The 21,334-nt window shown below is 34.6% G+C and overlaps 1 non-coding gene across 1 annotated transcript; it reads left to right on the top strand.

Moving 5' to 3' along the window:
• The first annotated feature begins 12,899 nt into the window (after positions 1–12,899).
• Positions 12,900–12,970, top strand: Trnag-ccc (transfer RNA glycine (anticodon CCC)). Its single transcript has one exon. It is a non-coding gene; the product is annotated as a tRNA-Gly (tRNA).
• Positions 12,971–21,334: the final 8,364 nt, after the last annotated feature.

Below are 21,334 nucleotides of genomic sequence, written 5' to 3' on the forward strand. Positions count from 1 at the left end.
AACACATGATAATCATTATCAACCCATATTCGGCACACTGCTGAGCTCGAGTCTCCTCTCATAATGACAAGGGTTAGTCCAATAGTCCACCACGCTGTCCCAATGTGGATTGGCAGAATAAAGAAAATTCTCAGGTATGCAGGTTTCCTAACAATATTTATCCTTCACCGTTTGAAACACGTAAAATAAACAAGATATCTTAAGATACAACTCAAGAACCTTAACGCATGTATGCTGCACCTCTTTAATAAATCAATTGAAGGCGCGGTTCCTTTGCGCATCGATGTAAAAGAAAGTTTACCGCAATTTCCTAGCTATCTTTGTTATTTCTTACCATTTTTGGAAACCAATAAAGTATGGAATTATATCCCTATTTTTTATATTATTTCTCCTTTTTAAGGAACAGTTATTGAATGTCATTTGGTCATCATAATACTAAATATAGAGTTCGGGATAGTTAGGTATAGAATTATACAACTACAGAGCTGTTTTTGTCTAAAGTAATTATTATAAAGAGGCCAGATTTGATTTTTTGTTACTTTATTTGTTACGAATAAGCTGCGAAATTACTAGACCAATTAAAATATTTTTTTCACTAATGGAAAGCAAAATTATCAATGAGTAACATAGGCTTTATTTTATCACCGTATTCCAACAAGAATGGAAACAACGCGGGTTCTTGGGTCATAATATTATAATTATAATAACTGTACTAATCTAATAAATTTAAGCTACCTAATACTTTTATAATTATTTTTCAAGAATTTCAAAAACAGCGATTCAAAACTAAACACCTATTTAATTATTGGACTATTATCAAAATTTCATATTGCATCACATATTAAATAACTAACACTCAATCTAGATTAAATTTTAAATAATATTTTATGCACCTAAAAGTTCAGACCGAAATTCACAAAAATACAAAATATAATGTTACACAATCACCTTATAAATAAGAAACCTTTTTGGGTCTATATTATTACTCCTTATTAAAATGCGTGGGTAGGCATAAAAAATTTCAACAGCGTTCCAAACTCCACTCACGTAAGTACTTTTTGACGGAAAACCTATTAAATTTTATGAGTGTTTTCCATACCTGTCTTGCTCCAATTTTTTTGTTTGCCCGGTATGTTTAATTCCGAGTGCGCTTATAAATATTCTAGAAGTGACATGACAATCTTATTTGAATGTTAATGAAACTTGAAATTCTGAACCTTAGCATAATATAATATAAGTTGTCTAGAAAATAGTGATCAAATAATTATTAATACAAAATTTGACTATACCTACTGATTAGGCAAAAGTTTTTTTTTTGTTTGTTTTTATATTATAGCTAAAGCGCAAAATAGGTTCTGTTGGTGAAAAAAGTAAGCATAGCGAAGAAAAACAGACGTAAAAAGACTTTGCGTAAAACAGACGTATCCTCTATTTGTCTGTTGGACAAATGACCCCAGACCCAACAGGTATCAACCAACATAAGTTTCAGCCTGAATATTGAATTAAAATTTCCTTTAATTTAAAAACACATAGGAAACGCCAAGTTCGATTATATTATGTAGAGACTATTTGGTTAACTACGAGTATTCCTGTGTCATCTTGTACATATGTTTTCTGAGGTCATGTTTCGAATAATTCAATAAAGAATACGTAATCTAAAAAAATATAGGTACATCGTTTATCACATACTCCAATCAATATAACATGCATGTTTATAAAATGTTTGAAAATTGTTTTATAAAATTAAAACCACGTAACGAAACTGTCTGCTGTAACCAAGCAAGCAAAATTCAATTAACCGATGCCATTTCTAGAATGGCGTATAACCATCAGTGAAAAAACGTCGGGAGCAACTGTGCGGAGATCTTGATCGTCGTAAAATTTTATGTGTCTCGAACAAAGCGAATTTTGTTAATTAACTGTTTCGCCCGGCCGAGGTGTAGTGCAGGTACCCTCCTGTGTAGTGATAGATAATGTTTTCTCTCTTTTTTTATCTGACTCGAATCTTAATTCCTCTGAGTCGTGTCGAGGCCATATTTTTAAATGATCCCCAAAATTGGACGCAATGATACAAAAAGCGACATCGCTACTCCCCATCTTGTGAGCTGAGTTTGCTTAGTGGCCCACTGTCAAAGTACTGGATCAGTGGGTCAGTAAATTCATTGATTCGCTCACGGCTCGGCAAATTATACAAATTATAGTTAACTTATTTCATAAAAGTTTACTCTGAACACGATGCTTTCTACAAATGGTCAAAGTTATTATACGTATAATATAAGTTTTCAAATTCAATCATAAAAAATATATCGGATTCCACAGTTTAGACGAAAATCAGTTATGTTCTAAACTGTAGATTTTTGACCTTAAGTCAAATTCAGAGTTGATCTATGGACGCTATGATATGCTTTCTTCCAAATTTACTTGAACCGTAGGTAGGTATGCTGTAATAGAAAAATTCTGAAGTGAACTGTTTGACTTAACATAAGCAAAACTTGAATTTAATATTCTAATATAAAAAGGAAATTATATATTATCGTCCAGCAGATGTGTTGCTCATTGCAAAAATATTTTGAATGTGATCAATTTGAGAGCAGTATTTTTCCACGATATATTTCTACGGATATGAATATTTTAATTAACCACAAAATTACTACAGAAAATCGAACCTGTATTGACTTTTAAATGGATTGGTATTTTTGTCAATGAAATTTTAAAGATGGCTCCTCGAAACTATTTTAACGAGTCATTTTAAAGGGCAAATAACGTTTGCGAGTCAAAAGAAGTACGTTAATAAGTATATAAAAAGTTATTATTATGTTTGTTGGTATATCATTATTTTGTAAGTAAATTGTACTGTATCTGTATTTTTTTCTGAATAAAATATCAGTAAAAATACATACTAGAAAAAATAACTAATGGAATCATCCATGTAATGTAGTTTTATTTTTGTGCATTGCATCGTTTTCAAACTTAATATGAGGAAAACCAAAAGAACAGCTGCTGCAGCTATTTGTTTATGATAAATTAATGGTATATTTAATTCTATTTTTAGTTCCAAAATAACTATATTATGTTGAGGAGAAAATAGGGCACAACTTGAATTCAAAATCTTAAAATTTGTTTCACGCCTTTTGGAATATTGAAAAAAAACGAAATCAAGGATCGTAGCAGGCTTAAGGAGGGTCTATGCCATACCTTGTGGGAATGGGACGTGTTGATATTTATGTACACTAAAAAACTGAAATAGTAATTTTTTAAAACTAATATAATCTTCTTTCTATCATTTATTTATCTACTTATTTTTTTTTTCATTTAAACAATATTATTAATACAAAATACCATTAACAATAAAAAAATGCGTGCACATTTAAGTGCCCAAGCAATCGGTCTCCAGAGTGAGGAACCTCCTCAGAATACGCGTGCGTCGTCTCAAAAATCTCTGCCTTCTGTATCCGACCTTTGATCCAACAGTTCAGCAAAAGCTTCTTAAGGTGTTGGTCGAAGCTTTTCGCTATAAGATTTTTCACTGAAACAACTATCGAAACAATAATAGTTGACTCAACACAATTCAAAACAAAAAAATCACCGAATCATTTCACCACGGCTAGTTGCCTCAACTGGTGACAGTAGGGCTGGCTCATTTTTGGCCAGCGCGGAAATGCAGCCAGTATTCTTGCTACCACGTGGGCATTATTTATATATTTATTAGGATAAGTTAGCTTAAGTTCCTTATTGTATTCTTTCTAAACTCAACATCCCACATGGCGGTAATCTCGTGAGCATGGTCCAAGTATTTAGAGAGACAAATCAATATTATTTTTCTGTGTCTTTTATTAGGGTTTCGAACGTACGTAGTGCAGAACTGAGCCCTTGTAGTATCATTCGTGCACATTTTTATTTTAATCAATGTACTTATCTACCTAATTAGTTTTAATTTGACTCTTATTTTATAATAGTTAACATAGGATGTTGAGCTGTTTACGTTGCGGCACCTGAACTGGGTCCTAACTAAAAATCAGTGCTGCATACTTCTTTTCTATGTAGGAAGCATGTGGCAAAATGCTGAGTTAGGGCCTTTTTATAGGTTATGCCACGTATTGCAAGGCATTCTTCTTTTATTGCTCCATTTATGGAATAATTTGGAATTAAAAAATGTAATATATGGCATTACTTAAGAGCGCGCAGCGAGTCGGTAATATGGATAAAATTCGAAGCGCAAACGAGACGCCGAATCATGACTTTCACGTGAGTGAAAAGCGCGGAGCGATTGACGCGCGACGCACATATGACGTGAGCGCCAAAACCATTTTTACCTAATTGCAAGTAAATTAAACAACATAACGAAAAACAAAATGGCCATGTTCAAGATATATACCTAATTTTCTATACAAAATAAAAATTTAAGAAAATAAGTTTGCTTTTCCTGAGATTGAAAGCAAAATGTGAGCAAAACATGTATTTTTCAAAAAAAAAAACTATCGAGAAAAGTCTTACAAATTGTGTATTTTGTATAGTCATAACGAAGCTAACACTTTGAAATATCATTTACCCAAATATCAGGCTCCTAACTTTTCTGAGATCCAGAACCATTTGTAACCAACAAATTACATATTGCACACTCTTAAAAATAAAGATCTTTCTTTCTTCTTTCTTTCTTTCTTATTAAACCGTTGAACCGTTACAGACCGTTTCATAATGTGAAACAACCGTTCCAGAAGTCAGCGCGCAAACAATCGGTCGGCATTACTTCACGCAGTCGCCTCTCGTAAATAACAAATTTATCGCGCACCGCGAACAATCCGAACCGTCGGGATCTTTAAGTAATGGGCGGTAATTAAATACTTTTTGGGCTCCTGTATACCTCGCATACCGTGCGTGTGTTTGTCGTTGTGAGACACGGTTTAATTCTCGTTTAAATTAGACCTTCTGAATATTCAATTTTGTTTATCAAATCGACAACGAAATAATCTCTAGTCGAATTAATTTTACAAGTTGTTTTAAAACTAAATTGACCATCAGGAAAATTCACTAATTTTGACATATACGAAATTCAACATGTAACAAATGTTATCCGGTGCCTATTGACAACCCTTCGTGGATATCATACAGGTAGGTAGATGATATTTCTCAGTCGATTTGATATTTATTTTAATATGAGTAGGTTGATGATATAGACCAAATCAGTGAATAGTCCAGCTGGTATTTTTAATCGTGACCAACGTTTTTAAAAATAATATTCGATGTAACAATATTAGATGGTCCCTAATTGTAGGTGGAAAATCTTTCTTGGAATATCCTAATCCACTAATCTATCAGCGGCCATCTGTTCTGCGATAATTATGGTTCCGCCCACTTCTACGTCAATTAATCTATACTAATATTATAAAGAGGTAAATTTTGTGAGGTTGTAGGAAAGTAATCTTTGGATCTACTGAACCGATTTTGAAAATTCTATTACCAATTGAAACCCACATTATTTGTAAGTGTCATAAGCTATATTTTAAACCTGTTTAACGGGTAAAGCCGCGGGGCGTCTTCTAGTTAGTAATATTATGTAAGCTACATGTCAAAACATGTTCAAAAAGAAGATGCATTATCCACGGAACCTCCGTGTCCTACAGCCTGATTATCATACACGACATCTAGCTTTACATGCCGCACTAATCAATGGTGACATATTACAAACTTTACTCCACGACATAAAACAAGTGGCATTTATTCAAATACAAGTAAGTATACCCCATGCGAGACTTATATGGACCAAATTAATTGTACAGTCGGATGCATTGAGCAACTTATCTGAGATATATGCATAGAATAATAATAAAATGTTACTGTTAATGTGTCTACATTGTATTTATATACATAACTTGCCTCGCCTTTCCATAGATAACTACTAATTTGAATGCCTTTTCCCGCCATCTACAGCTACAGTGTGCAATTAATAGCATCATCATCAGTATCAACTCACATTCGGCTCACTGCTGAGCTTGAGTCTCCAGTCAGAATGAGAGGGGTTAGGCCAATAGTCCACCACGCTGACCCAATGCGGATTGGCAGACTTCACACACGTAGAGAATTAAGAAAATTCTCTGGTATGCAGGTTTCACAATGTTTTCGTTCACCGTTTGAGACACGTGATATTTAAATTCTTAAAATGCACATAACTGAAAAGTTGGAGGTGCATGCCCCGGACCGGATTCGAACCCGTATTAATAGCATAAGTACAACGAAAAGAAAAATTTCAAAAGTATCTTAAAAATTGATATTCAGTCTTATAAGGTTAAATATAGACATAATTTATGCCACTAAAGATTTAATTACCCGTTTATGCTAACTATTCTCCCGAAGATTCTATGTATGTAATCTATTAGGTAAACAGTACCTACATTATTTCAGAGAAACACATTTATTTTGACGGCCTCCGTGGCGCAGTGGTATGCGCGGTGGATTTACAAGGCGGATGTCCTGGGTTCGATCTACGGCTGGACCAATTGAGGTTTTCTTAATTGGTCCAGGTCTCGCTGGTGGGAGGCTTTGGTCGTGGCTAGTTACCACCCTACCAACAAAGACGTACCGAAGTTGGCCGCTTCCGTCTTAGATCGCATCATCACTTACCATCAGGTGAGATTGTAGTCAAGTGCTTGCAAAGAATAAAAAAAGTATATTCTCGACCTTTTTTTTAATTTTGGTTTAGATTGAGTTTTTTTTTACTCTTTACAACTTAGCCCTTGATTGCAATCTCGCCTGATGGTAAGTGATGATGCGATCTAAGACGGAAGCGGCCAACTTCGGTACGTCTTTGTTGGTAGGGTGGTAACCAGCCACGGCTGAAGCCTCCACCAGCCAGATCTGGACCAATTAAGAAAAACTCAATCGGTCCAGTCAGGGATCGGACCCAGGACCTTCGTCTTGTAAGTTTACCGCGCATACCACTGCGCCACGGAGGCCGTCAAATTATACTTAACACTAATTTAGTTTTTTCCAGTAATGTGTATTGGTCCTGTACTTTGCTAAAATGGTAAATTCCTCCGTTTCCAGGGGAGGAGACACGCCACTCGATGCTCGCATGCAATCAATTTACGTAATCTATGATATTTTACATTTGCACCGTTCTCTAATAGGTGTATCACTCACAATACCAAAGCAACGACAGGTAAAGTCAAAGGTTATACTCGGATGCGCCTACTTTCACCTCTCGGTCCTCTTTAATCACAATATTAAAACAACCACCACATCACTGAACTTTGAACCTTATTTTTTTATTATTAAGAGTTATATAAAACGCATGTTTTGCGTGGTAATTGTATCCGTACTTTATGATGTTCCAGTACCGATGATTATTTTGTAATAAGACGATAAAGTCACTTTACATTTCCTTGTAACATGTGAAAACGTGTATGTCATTTTTTTGAATATTTGATTTAATGTAAAGATCATCTGACTTATCAGACTGTTTTATCTATCTAAAAGCATAAAGTCATCATTATTTACCTATTTTTTAAAGACAGTACCAGGCCTCTCTCACTGTAAGAGAGGGGACATGTAGCAAAGACCCTCCACACTGCTCCAATGTGGGTTGGCGAGCTTAGGGTGGTAATATTTGATTCTGTAACGATCACTATTAGATATTAATGATAATGACAGTGACTGACTATTGAACGTACATTCTTTGATGTACATACGGGTTCGACGGCCAGTGGTGTACGCTGTGGATTCACAAGGTCCTGGGTTCGATCCCCGGCTGGGCAGATTGAGGTTTTCTTAGATATTCCAGGTCTAGCTGGTGTGAGACACAGCGCCAACCGGCCGTCGTACTTAGTCGTAAGCCAATGGTTCAATATGAGAACCAAATCACTACAGCAGCAGTAAATAAAGTAAAATAACATAAAATTGAAAATTTTGCAAAACCCCGGAAGGTTATGAAATTATTAATTAAACTTTCGATCAAGTCATCAATATTCTCTTTCAGTGTACTTTCATTTGTGACCTCACTCGAGTATATTTGCAGACATACTGTTATTCTTCCCCACTTTCAACCCCCAGAATTCTTAAACGGCTCAACCGGTTTTCATCAAACGTGTCTAGGAGTTGCCTGTAAGTCATACAAAAAGGAACTAAATTTAAATCGCTTTATCCATTCGGGAGCTATGAAGACTGACAGACAGACAGACACGTCAAACTTATGACACCCCTCTTTTTGCGTCGCGGGTTAATTAGCCTTAATGATTGCTAACCTCCGATAGGAGATAGCACTAACAGAAGAAGAAGAAGGCTTAACACAGGACCAACAAGGCATCATTTTATTAGAGAGTGGAATATGGAGCTTATTACGTTTACATCAACACTTAATCTGTACGAAATAGTGATGCAACCGAGATAATCCTAGATAACCCGTAAGATGCTAAGGCTAATTGGTCAATTGTGCAAGAACATTAAATCTGTTAAGTAAGTTAAGGGTAAGGGTTAGGATATTAAAAAATAAATTTTACAACCTATTTTGCTTGTAATATTAAAAAAACACTAATTTGCCTTTCAAAAAACATTTATCACATATTTTAACAGCGCACAGATGATGATGATGATGATGACTATGGGGCCAGGCCACTCTCCTTGAAGGTGAATATACAATCGTCACGCTTCTCCAATGCAGTTTGGCGGTATTAGAGTGATAGTCAACCCATATTCGGTTCACTGCTGAGCTCAAGTTTCCTCTCAGAATAAGAGAGGTAATAGTCCACCACGCTGGCCCAATGCAAATTGGCAGACTTCACACACGCAGAGAATTAAGAAAATTCTCTGGTTTCCTCACGATGTTTTTCCTTCACCGTTTGAGACATGTGATATTTAATTTCTTAAAATCACACAACTGAAAAGTTGGAGGTGCATGTCCCGGACCGGATTCGAACCCACACCCTCCAGAATCGGAGGCAGAGGTCAAATCCACTGGGCTTATACTACAATATCATGAGTCAACACAAAACCTTTTGTTTTTGTAGTTGGTCTCTTAAACTTTATCTTTTGTTTAAATGTCTTCTGCAGATATCTCCTTCAGTAAATTCGCATAAATTACGCGAAAAAGCCCGAGTTGAAGTTCAAGCGCATCTGGATTCTATTGAATTGCATAAATTTATCAACATTACATAATATAGACTAGGAGACCACCACTTAATTTTTGTATGATAAAGTGCATGTACCAGCAGGCTTAATGGATATCTTTGATGTATGCTAGTTGACATACGTAATAGAAATTCTATGTAACAAATGTCATCCGGTGCTTACTGGTAGATATTATATAGTAGGTTGTTGACACTTCGTCAATTATTTTGATGTTTATTTTAATAGGTCAAAAATAAAGACCAAAACGGTGAATGGACCAGCTGGGGTTATTAGAGAGAAAATGTTTATTGAATTAATATTATTAACCCGGCGTGAAGGAGGAAAAAATTAACACCAACTGTGAGGTGAGTATGGTATATCCAAAAATGATTTCTCGATTTTGATAAGTGCAATAAGTTTAGGGAAATGAGGTAATATTAAAATATAAAATAGTTCTAGTTAAAGTATTTATATTCCTATATAAAAATACAGACACAAATCAACAATATTTAGAAATAATTAAAAATAATAATTAATCAAACTGAACACACGGAATTCAGTTTAAATTTTTCATACATAGGAGTAACATTCCCGATACACATATACATCTGATAGTGGTCGACAAAGGATTTAACATTATAACCCCAAGCCCCCCAACCTGCATAGGAGCAGTGTGGTGGGTTTCAACTTAGTATCCTCTCTCCTATATGAAAGAAACGCTGGCCCTGTGTGATCCCTTAAAATGGGCTGATAGTGATGAAAATTACAAAAATATATCTTATCTGACAGCCGTGATAGCCCAGTCGATGTGTCCTCTGCCTTCGATTCGGAGGGAGTAAGTTCGAATCCTGTCTAAATATGTGCATTTTAAGAAATGAAATATCAGGTGTCTCAATCGGTGAAGAAAAACATCGTGAGGAAACCTGCATACCTGAGAATTTTCTTAATTCTCTACATGTGTGAAGTCTGTCAATCTGCATTGAGTCAGCGTGGTGGACTATTGGCTCTCATTCTGAGAGGAGACTTGTGCTCAACAGTGAGCCTAAAAAATGGGTTAGGTTCTGATGACGAACTTATCTGAGCAAATTAATTGAATTTGGTTTGATATCGTTTGATTACTATGCTGTTTGTTGTTGTACTAAGTAATGCCACACTTTAGTAACTCTCTCTGAACCTATTACAATTTTCATTCAAATTAACTCGGAGGTATTATGCTAAAAATGTTTTAATGATCCAAAAGATACGGTTCAGGGTCGTAAATCAACGGATCGGGGGATAAATCAGCCGCCGCGACAGTTACAATTTAGCAATTTACTTGTCAACATGATCTAGACCCATTATTGTATTTAACTATTTGATTCACGAGCTTAAGCGGTTTCAATTCAGCTGAAGATTTTTCAAACATTGTGCTTGTAAATAATTTTCTATGAATAAACGTACGATGTAGTTTTGACTCACGTTGCAACGTTACATCTTTCGCTTCGATAGAGTTTAATCCTCAATAGCTCAAATAGTGGTGGTTCGATCCCCGACCTGTTGGTCTATTGTCGTACTCACTGGTAACTCAGTCTTTCCCGACTAATTGGAGGGGAATGAGAATATTGGTCATATTAAAAAAAATATATGGCAAATATTTTTAATAACAAAAACAAAACAAAACAGAGGAAAAAGGTGGAGGAGGAAGGTGAGGGTTGATGTGAGGATAATATAAATATATAATTTCTTAGATTGAGTCCACGTCTTTGCTTGATTATTAAAATTATGGTATCGACAGCCCAAAGATAAATAACAGACTAGATCTTTGTCTTTGTCTTTGTGTACTTTTTTCATACCATATCAAACATAATGATTAAGAACCAGTGTAAGCGTGTAATGGTAATGAATGAATAAACCATTAAATAAAAACATTTTAGTTTATAATTCATTCAGTTTATAATATTAAGCAACACATCGAAACATTAAAACCCGACACGCCAACGCGAGCAACGCCAATTTGTATTATCCTAAATCTGAATCTAATTTTAAAATAATGTATGCAAAAATCGCTTTCGCTTATGGAATTCACCACACAATAATAAGGCAATTTCTATAGAGAGTACTTGGTAATTAAAATAGTGCAAAAAGACCCATTTACCCGGACAGTACGGTCCAGCCGTCCGGCCGCGCGGACAACAGTCTAGGCTCTCATTAAAGGATACTTAATGGCAATATTTTGCATTCAAAGGATTATTAAAGAATGGTCAATAATTTACCAATGAATATTTTATAAGACTTAACTGACTAGAAATGACCAAGTACTTAAAACCAATGTTATTATTTAGTTATTATATTATCTCTAGTCCCGACGAATTACATGAAATCGATCAAATTTTGACACGTGAAAGGCTCGTCCTTGTCCTCATTTTGTATTTTTTCTTATTTCTTTAGTACTGATTTATCATTAGGACAATTGAATAATATTCTTAACACCTCCATTAAAATTTACCATTTAAATGATGACCGGTTATGATGGAAGAAATTTCGACATAAAACCTCGTTATCCTATCTAAAGTCTGTAGGAGGTACACTCCTTAACGCTGAAACTAATGAACTGATGTTGTTAAATTTTGAATGGACATGTATAAGGCTACTTTACAGAAAACCCCAAAAACTATATCTAAATATCACAAAGATGAAGTCGAGGGCAGAAGTGCAAGTAAGTTGAGAACATCTAATTTTTAGATGTAGATTAAGTATAACTAGATATAATATTCAAGATCAAGTTCAAATCTTACAGGTTTAATGAATATAATTCAGGGCATACAACCACTTCAGTAAACAACAACAACATTGGCAACGTCTAAACAATCAGTTTTCCAGTTTTATCTAGTTAGAACTGGAGTTCAAGTTTGTATAAATAATTATAATTCAGTGCAAACAACTGCTTCAGTAAACCGTGCAACGTAGGCAACGTCTAAACAATCAGGCCGCAATAGAATTATTGGTATTTTACAATCCAACATGGAACGGTGGTTGCTTGGGTGTTGATTTATTCACGATGTTCGTAATTCGCTGTATTTCCTTTCAAATACTAGAGCCAGTTCGTAGCTACCTGGGCATTCGTACTATATAAATTAACTGAAAATAAAATATTGCTTTAAGAAAACCATAATCGACTGCGACTACGGAATAGTTTTACAGTATGGATAATGTTTTTGTAGAGAACAGACTAGATTTCACGCAGAAACAGTGGCGTTTATATAATCTACCTACGCCACTGTTTCTGGATAGGATATAAGATTATATATATGCAGATAGGATTTGCCACGGGCCACAGATGATTTATACCTATTTATGCCACTGGTACGTAGATTCCGGAACGACCGTTCTGTTTAGATTAAAAAGGTTAAAAACAATGTTACCAGGCTACACACAGTCGCCGTCGTTGTAAAAAGATTTTATTACAGTGCAAGCAATATGCATACGCATAGAATTACAAAATGATTTTGATGGGATTTTCGTGGAAATATTGTATTATCAGCTTAAATAAAGTTGGATTTTTCCTAGGCAAATAACGTAAAAGAAAAACGACGGAAACTAAAGTGAATTTTTCAATTATTTATGTTTTAAACCTATCTTTATCATGAGCCAGCCAAACTGAAAAATTGGGCATTTTTTGCAAATTTACGTTAGGTCTAGTAATTTTTCGATTAGTATTTCAGAATACGCTTACAGCAGCCTAAAAATCAAAATACTTTTTTGGCTTTTTGAAAAATTAATACGAAAGAGTAAGTGCACCAATTTGAAGACACTAAGCAAGCGCACTGCTGGTGTAGTGGTATCATGCAAGACTCCCATTCTTGCGACCCGGGTTCGATTCCCGGGCAGTGCATTTTAAATTTATTATTCTTGTTTTTAATTTTCATTATTTTTCTTTATAGGTTTCTAAAAATAATTATTTCCTAACTATAATCAAATGAAATTTTCAAGAAAAAAAAAAAGCTACACTTACAGTATATAAAAAGATGGTCAAACATGAAAGTAATTAATTAAAATTGAGAAATAATTATTCAGAACTAGCAGACGCCCGCGACTTTGTCTGCGTAAAATTCAGTTTTTCACAAACCCCTCGGGAACCATGGATTTTTCCGGAATGAAAAGTAGCCTATGTGTTAATCCAGAGTAAAATCTATTTCCATTCCAAATTTCACCCAAATCGCTTCAGTAGCCGCAGCGTAAAAGAGGAACAAACATACTTACACACTTACACACAAACTTTCGCTTTTATGATATATATGATAAACATATTATTTTATTTAAAACTTTTATACCTATAAAACGGATTGTTTTTAACCTCTACGACTATAAGAAAAGTTTAATTAATATCGGACTTTTAAAAAAATACAATTTGTTAAATTGAATGAATAACAATTAACATTTAGCTAACAACATATTTTGGTTTCGTCGCTTCGTTATCCTTACATCAACGTTGAAATTGAGGATGTAAGCATAATATAGCCTCACATCTCAGTCATATGAATAATTCAATGATGACAAATAGACGTATCGACATTACACAGCAAAAAAAGCTATTAAAAGTTAAGCTTCACTCAACTACTTTCAGCTTTAAGCTTCTTTTCACAGCTCGTAAATAGCACTTTTTTATAACTGCCGATTCAATTCCAATGAGTGGAACCGTGGGACTTAGACTAATAGTAACTCGTAGACGGAACATAACTGACTTAACTATTGGTACAGTTAATCTCGTCTGGTCTGAACTAGAGTATTGGTTCGAGATAAGAAGACACCTAAGTTTATTGAGTTTTTTTTCTTTTTAAATTGAGTAAAAAAAGAATGAGGTTCTGGATTCGTCGCGTTAGTTTCTTTCATACCTTTGTTAACTCGGTTACTTATTTTTTAAAAGAGAAAGCTTCCAGATTAAAGTTTTCCTTTAAGTTGACTTAATAATAATTGGTCCAGCCGGGGATCGAACCCAGGACCATCTTGTAAATCCACCGCGCATACCACTGCGCAATGGAGGCTATCGAGACTTATATTTATTAATTAAATAAAATACTAGAAACATAAGGCTTATAATTAAGTTATATTTCACAGAAAATCAAGACAATGTAATTCTCATAAGCAATTAACACTTGGAAACAATTAGTAGTTTAGAATACTAGAAATGTAGCGATCGATGGGGATGGGTTTGTGTTGGTGACGTGGCATCCACTCGCCATGCTTTAACAGACTCTACGCTAGTGCGGGTAGATGTCACTGATGTTGTAATACAAATAATTCATAACAGGTGGCGCTTAAATATACCTTTTATTGCGCCACCTGTTATGTATTTCCGAAATATGCCTACAAAATTCCATGCCAATTTTATGAAAATATGAACAAAATTTATTAAAAGAACCAAAGTTCACTTAAAAATATGAACTTACTTGGGGAGTATTGATTGTTTTTATTTCAGATAAGATTGTTATACCTACTTTAGTTTATTTCAATATTTATTTCTATAATTATTTAAGTATCTTTGATTGGTATAATAATATCTGGATCTCAGTCTACAAAATATTGATAAACCTTTCTTTTTTTAACCATTTTGGTTTTAAGATAAAACTTACAATAAATTAAAAGAAACTAACGGACGCCCGCGACTTCATCCGCTCTTTACTTTTGCAAAACCTGGAAGCGGATTTCTGTTAATTCGTAAACTTCCTACCTCCCAAATTTAAATTTTGCATGTCAGGTGGTTTTCGAGCTTTTGTGACTTGTGTGACTGTATGTAAAAAAATAGTAGGATAATTATAATGGCAGATTATGTTATAAGTTTTCCTTCTACATACTACAACTCTAAGACCAATTTCCGAAAAGGAAATATAAAACCTTTTCGTCTCCCGGTGCAGTCCCAACATGGTTTTATGGGATCTGCTTATAAAGTTTTCTGACATGGAAATCTTATACGTCCGATACGCCTGATATGGGGAGCAAATTTCTCAACTTAAGTATTTATTTGTATCTAGGGATAATTTTATTACGCTAATCGATTCTAACGGTTTTTTTTCCGGTGATTTAGATAGCTCAACAAAACAGATATGGCTCAAAATTATGGACGGACAGGTTAAGACAGAGATCTCAACAGATGTTAAGTGACGATGCACATTCTAAGATGGTCACGTGCTACCTTAGGAAGAGTCTAGTGGTTACAATCTTCTAAGTTTCTTGCCAGTTTTTCAGAAGAATGATCCTTTCGAACCGGTGATAGAGTCACTACTTACGAACAAACTTGATTTTTTAAAAGTATTTTGAATTTCAATTCAAAAATGCCCACCAGCCCATACAACGTCGGCTCAAAGAACTCAGGTATACCCTCATGTAATGTAATACGGAGATGGTGTTAAGATGTATAAATAAGGATCTGATTAAATAATTGGCTTAATGAACGTATGTTTCTTGAAGAAAAATGTAATTTTTTATCATTCTTCCAGGGCAAAATGTTCGCCGGTGAACCAGATCACCTAACATTTGAAGCTGTATTATTTTTTTCGGTTGCCAAAAAGCTTGACAAACAAGATAACGAACAGACGAACATTAGTCTTAAAAAATATCGTAAAACTCAGGTTGTATGGTCAACGAGCTCAGTTTGTATTGTCCCAGTTGTGGACAAATTAAAGATGAATTAAAAATGTCGTAAAACGTTAAAGCAAACTTTTTTTGATAAAGTAATGATTTCATTATTAAAGTAGAATTATCAACATTTTTTCAGTTATAAGTAAATTGCTGGTAAGCGTAGGTTTGGGCCGGGGATGACGTTTCTGATCCCTTTTATGTAGCATAGGTATGCAATATGTAGTATGAATCAATGGAATAAAACTACCTTTATTTAATCTTTAATCGTAATGTTTTACTTTTATATATTATTCTGTATATTTCTAAATAAGAACAAATTGTTAAACCACCTTCCCAACTCTGGCCAGAAAAATTTTACTGAAAATTTCTTAGAAGAAAGATGAGCTTAGCTTAAAAAAACCTTCTTCATAGCCTGATCTAGGATTCAAACCTAGAACATCGTGATCTGAAGCCACATAGGCTAACCACTGAGCCAACGAGGGAACCTACTGGTGCATTATAGAATTAGTATGAATAACGTAGATCACAAAACCTCTTCCACAAGACCCAAATAAACACCAGAATATCCCATAAATATACATACAAAACGTACGATATGTTGGTAATATCACTTGTTCTGCCCATTCAGCGGTCAGTCATCGTTTACCTTTATTAGCGATGCAAGTTTTCAATACCATTTAAATCGGTAACCAGAAACTGTACTGCTATGGTCGTCTCGTGGCAATATTTTGCATTCGTTTCTCATATGCTATGTTCTATGTAATCTCGAGCTATAAATAAAAGTCAATTCCTATGCATATGCTTCTGCTTCATTTGTCCTTTCCAAAAATACTAAATTGTTTGTCAAACAAGTTTGACTTCAAAAAAAGATTGTCTCCAAAAAATCTATCCATGTTTTTTCTTTAGGTCGAATCTGTGTTTTAAATAGCGCTCCATCTATGCTCCACACAACATAAGAACTTATCTAACACTAGCTGACGTCGCGCGATTTCACTCGCATGGTTCCTGTTCTTGTAGAAATACGGGGATAATATACAGCCTATATCCTTCCTCGATAGATGGGCTATCTAACACTGAAAGAATTTTTTAAATCGGTCCAGTAGTTCCTGAGATTAGCGAGTTCAATCAAACAAACAAACTCTTCAGCTTTATAATATGAGTATAGATAATAAAAATCCGCGACATCTTTAAAAACTATTTAAATTTATCATCGTCTTAGCCTTTTCAATGTAACGTAAATTCGCTCGATCAAAATCACAAGCTGTTATATTGTTTTAAGTTTAAGATACTATAAATATACTAAGTATATCTTAGTAATTTCTCATCTTCTGAGAAGATTTATGTGGGACTAAGTAGGGACAAAATTTACAAGACAGCGACACCAAATAAATACCTCTCTCTGTCCGCAAACACATCGAAACCTCTAAACTGTAACTGAAATATACTACTATTTTACCGAGTAAGGCCTCCCATAGACAAACCGTAAATATTCTTATACTTTGTATAGTTACATCTAAGATACATAAATAATATAGATACCTGTTCGAATTTAGAATAAAATCTCGAAAATTTAAGCGCTTTTATTGTATTTTATCTTCAGAAAACAAAAATCTATACTACAATATTTTAGAGAGATAAAGTTTATGAGGTAGTAAGGGTAATCTCTGGAACTACCAAACCGATTTAGAAAATCCTTTTACCAATAGAAAGCCACGTTATTTGTGAGAGTCATTGGTGTTATTTTATTTATTTTACCCCCGTATTCTACGGGAACGAGACACGACAACGCGGGTATCGATTGTGATGGTAATTTTATTTATTATCATTATTAACCTACCTACTTAATATGAAGAACTGGATACATTACACCAGGTAGGTACCATCTAAAATTTTAAAATTGGAAACTTTTCTACTTTGGATTATAACTAAATTTATTTTTTTAAGCCATAACTGTATTCGAAAAATCAAATCAGAGGACCTAGTGGCAGTTTGATACTGTTACCGTCACGTAACGTAAACGCGAATTTCTAAGGAATTGAAACAGCGCCATCTAGTGGCACTACTGCACAACTGTTTCAATTCCATATAAAATTTGCGAAAACGTCAACATGATAGTAACAGTATGAAAATATTGAAAACTCCCACTAGGCACACTGCAGAGCTAACGGTTTTTGGAACGTCACAATTAAAAACAAACCCATTAGCCAGGGGCTATTAACCTAATAACAATGGGGAGCAGGATTTAATCCCAAAATGGTTTGTTAAGGTTTTAATAAGGGCCTAGTTTAGTAACTAAGGCCGCATATTCCGCACGTCTGAAACGGTCCGCAGTCGGCGATAGTTATCTTCAATGGGCGATGTCCCAGCATCCATGGGTAAAGATCGGAATGCCATTGGGATACGGAAGACAGTCTGTGATAGCTTTATGTTAGGAGCGTAGGATTTTATCTGTTCATGATGAATACAGAGCCCATATTGGGTACGGGGCATTTTTGTCACGTCTATAACTCCCAATTAGGACCAAAGGTTAATAGTAATGCTTGCGATATTATAGCAATAAGGTTAATAAAATTTTCTGACGTAGATTAAATTTCATTTAGACATATTTTCAATAATTTAATTTCAATTATGCATAATTCAATGTCAATCTTAATTGTATTTATTCTTATTTGTAACAATTACTTATATCATTTTAGGTAAATAATTTTTAATTTTAAGAAATTAAATATCACGTGTCTCAAACGCATGTGTGAAGTCTGCCAATCCGCATTGGACCAGCGTGGAGGACTATTAGCCTATTTTGAGAGGAGACTCGTGCTCAGCAGTGAGCTGAATATGGATTGATAATGATGAAGTTAATAATAATTACTTAAACAGTGTTTTATAAAATTGTAGAAACGAATAAAACATGTTACTAATTTTTTAAAATTGATCTCATACTCGTACCAAAAGATTTTTGAGGTAAGTGCAAATAATAAATAAAAATTTATTAGTGACAAAATAAGATCAGTGCATAATAATAAATAAAACATTTACTGCATGCTTTACGGTGTTAAATTTAAATAACCGATACTAAACATTTTTATGATTTTTATATCTCACTAAGTGCATCGTAAAAAGCACGTAAACTCAGACTCAATTAAACTCAAATTATGTTCAAGTTGTAAAATCAACACCATTGTATGTAATTTTGTTAATATTCGTATTTATTGGTGTTATTTTGATAAAATATCGCATTTCATTTACTTGTTAACCGGATACTACCACATCTGCTGCTCACACTTTTTTAACTGCCTCTTGGTTTTTTTTTTATTCATAATAGACTTGCGCTTGACTACAATCATGCCTGGTGGAAAGCAATGATGAGGTCTAGGTTGGAGCGCGCTTGCCTAGAAAATGCCTATTCACTCTTGTCTTGAAGGTGCACAAATCATAAGTGTTAGGAAACACAAGTTTATTTAAAAATCTTTTTTTGATTATGGATCTCAACAGAAAGGTCCTGGATAAGGATTTTATATTTTCTAAATTCACTGAGGTCTGATCTAGTGGTAGGCATCGCCGTGGCTAGTTACCTACAGACAAGGACGTACCGCCAAGAGATTCGGCGGTCCGGTACGATGCCGTAGAAACCGTCAGAAGTATGGGTATAATCTTGTACCTCTTGCTTCCATCTCAGACCTCACTTAATATATGGTGGCACAGGTGAGATAGCAAGTAATAATGGCACAGGTGAGATAGCAGGTAATAATGGCACAGGCAGTCAAGGACTTACTTGTCATTGGATAAAAAAAAACATACAAAATGACGTCAAAAATGGTCATTAATTCCATTCTTTATTCAGTACGATAAACCAATCTTGTCACATACCAATAATCGCCGCAATTTGGTGTGAAACTCAATTTGGCAAATGTCAATACAACGCGGTTAATAAAATCATTTTTTAAATGTTTTTCAATTTACATTATCTCACGATTTTAATTATTCTCGTCTTGATGCGAAACTTCGGACATTCCTGTTAAAGTGCAATTTATTTTGTGGCTGTCAATATTCGCGTAAATGGATTTTGAATCGATATTACTGTGTACCATATGAAATTATCGATGCAGAATCAATATTTCGGTTGATTTTGATTTAATTTAGGTTGCATATTATTATTATACTAAGATTGGCTTCCTCGTTGGTCAAGTGATTTGCCTATTGGTAATCTGATCAGTTTGAAGGCGGTGCCAATCCAGTGTCATGTTTAAATTAAAGCCGTTTCTGAAAGAACCACAGAAATTTTGTAATTTAAACGGCTTGAATTAAAACATCACTGGCTTGGCACCGCCTTCAAACTGATCAGAAGGTAGCACATAGGTAAGATGTTATTTTTTGCTTTTTAGTTTAGGTTAATTTTTGAGTTGGAAGTCGGTTGAATTTTTTTTATTAAAATTTTTATGGATTCGGATCAGAAGTTTTTTTTATATTCTTTACAAGTTAGCCCTTAATTACAATCTCACCTGATGGTAATTGATGATGTAATCCAATATGGAAGCGGGTAACTTGTTAGGAGGAGGATGAAAATCCACACCCCTTTCGGTTTCTACACGACATCGTACTGGAACGCTAAATCGCTTGGCAGCAACGGCCGAAGCCTCCCATCAGCCAAACTAGGTTTTACCTGGTTTGAGTCCTCGGTCGGGCTTTTCTTTCTTCTAGGAAAGTCTGTCTTCAAGGAAGTTATTAATCATTTTCACTTTTTTCAAATTTTAACATTTTAGGTAGGTTCTATATTATTTACACGTATATCCCCCACATTTTCAGAAACTTCTCGCCTGCCTTCAGCCAAAATAGGGTCAGCCTAAAACAAAGTATTGTAAATATTTACAAAACATGAATTTGTATAACTGTGGTTGTATTCACACACAGGATATTCAAATGCGGAAAGCAGTCCGAGTAATCAAAACGATCTGAATAAGAGACAAATCATTGCCTTTATCTCGGCCCATTGAGATTTTGTTAAGGAAACTCATAGAAAACAATGTTCATTAAACGAATACCAAAGCGAGTTGCAGCAATAATTGCTTACCATTTAGATGTAGCATAAACCATTGAATGGGACAATTTGTCGGTGCTCCCTTTACGAGTCGCGTTTAAGAGACGTTTCCAAAGGCCCGCTTAGAATGCCCTGATACCTCGTTAGTTATCTTACCTTGCCTCTAAATAATTGTAGCAAACAACGCAACAATGTAAAATAAACTCTAAAACTGTTACAATAGAGTTAATTTTCATTCATCTGGACTATGTGGTTCTGCTGTTGAAAATGCTGACGTATCCATTTGTGATAGAATCGAAAATGGAAGCGAGGGATATTTTTTTTATTTCAGTGTGTAACTTTATCGATTTTTTATCTTAGTGTGATGGAATTAAGGTTGTAAATTATTTTTAAAAGGTGGTGAGAAGCCTTAATATGCCGCGTGGCACGGAAGCAGAGTAATTTAGCTGTCTGCAATCTTTATTTATCGGTACTGAGAGATAAATGTACAAACAAATGTGGTATACATTTTTTAGTTTTATTGCGGCTGGGCTAGCAATTTTTGCTTATTAACCAAGACAAGACAAAGTGATTCCTTATAACTGC

This window comes from Bicyclus anynana, chromosome 15 (genome assembly GCF_947172395.1).
Source record: "Bicyclus anynana chromosome 15, ilBicAnyn1.1, whole genome shotgun sequence".
In the NCBI taxonomy this organism is placed as follows: Eukaryota; Metazoa; Arthropoda; class Insecta; order Lepidoptera; family Nymphalidae; genus Bicyclus; species Bicyclus anynana.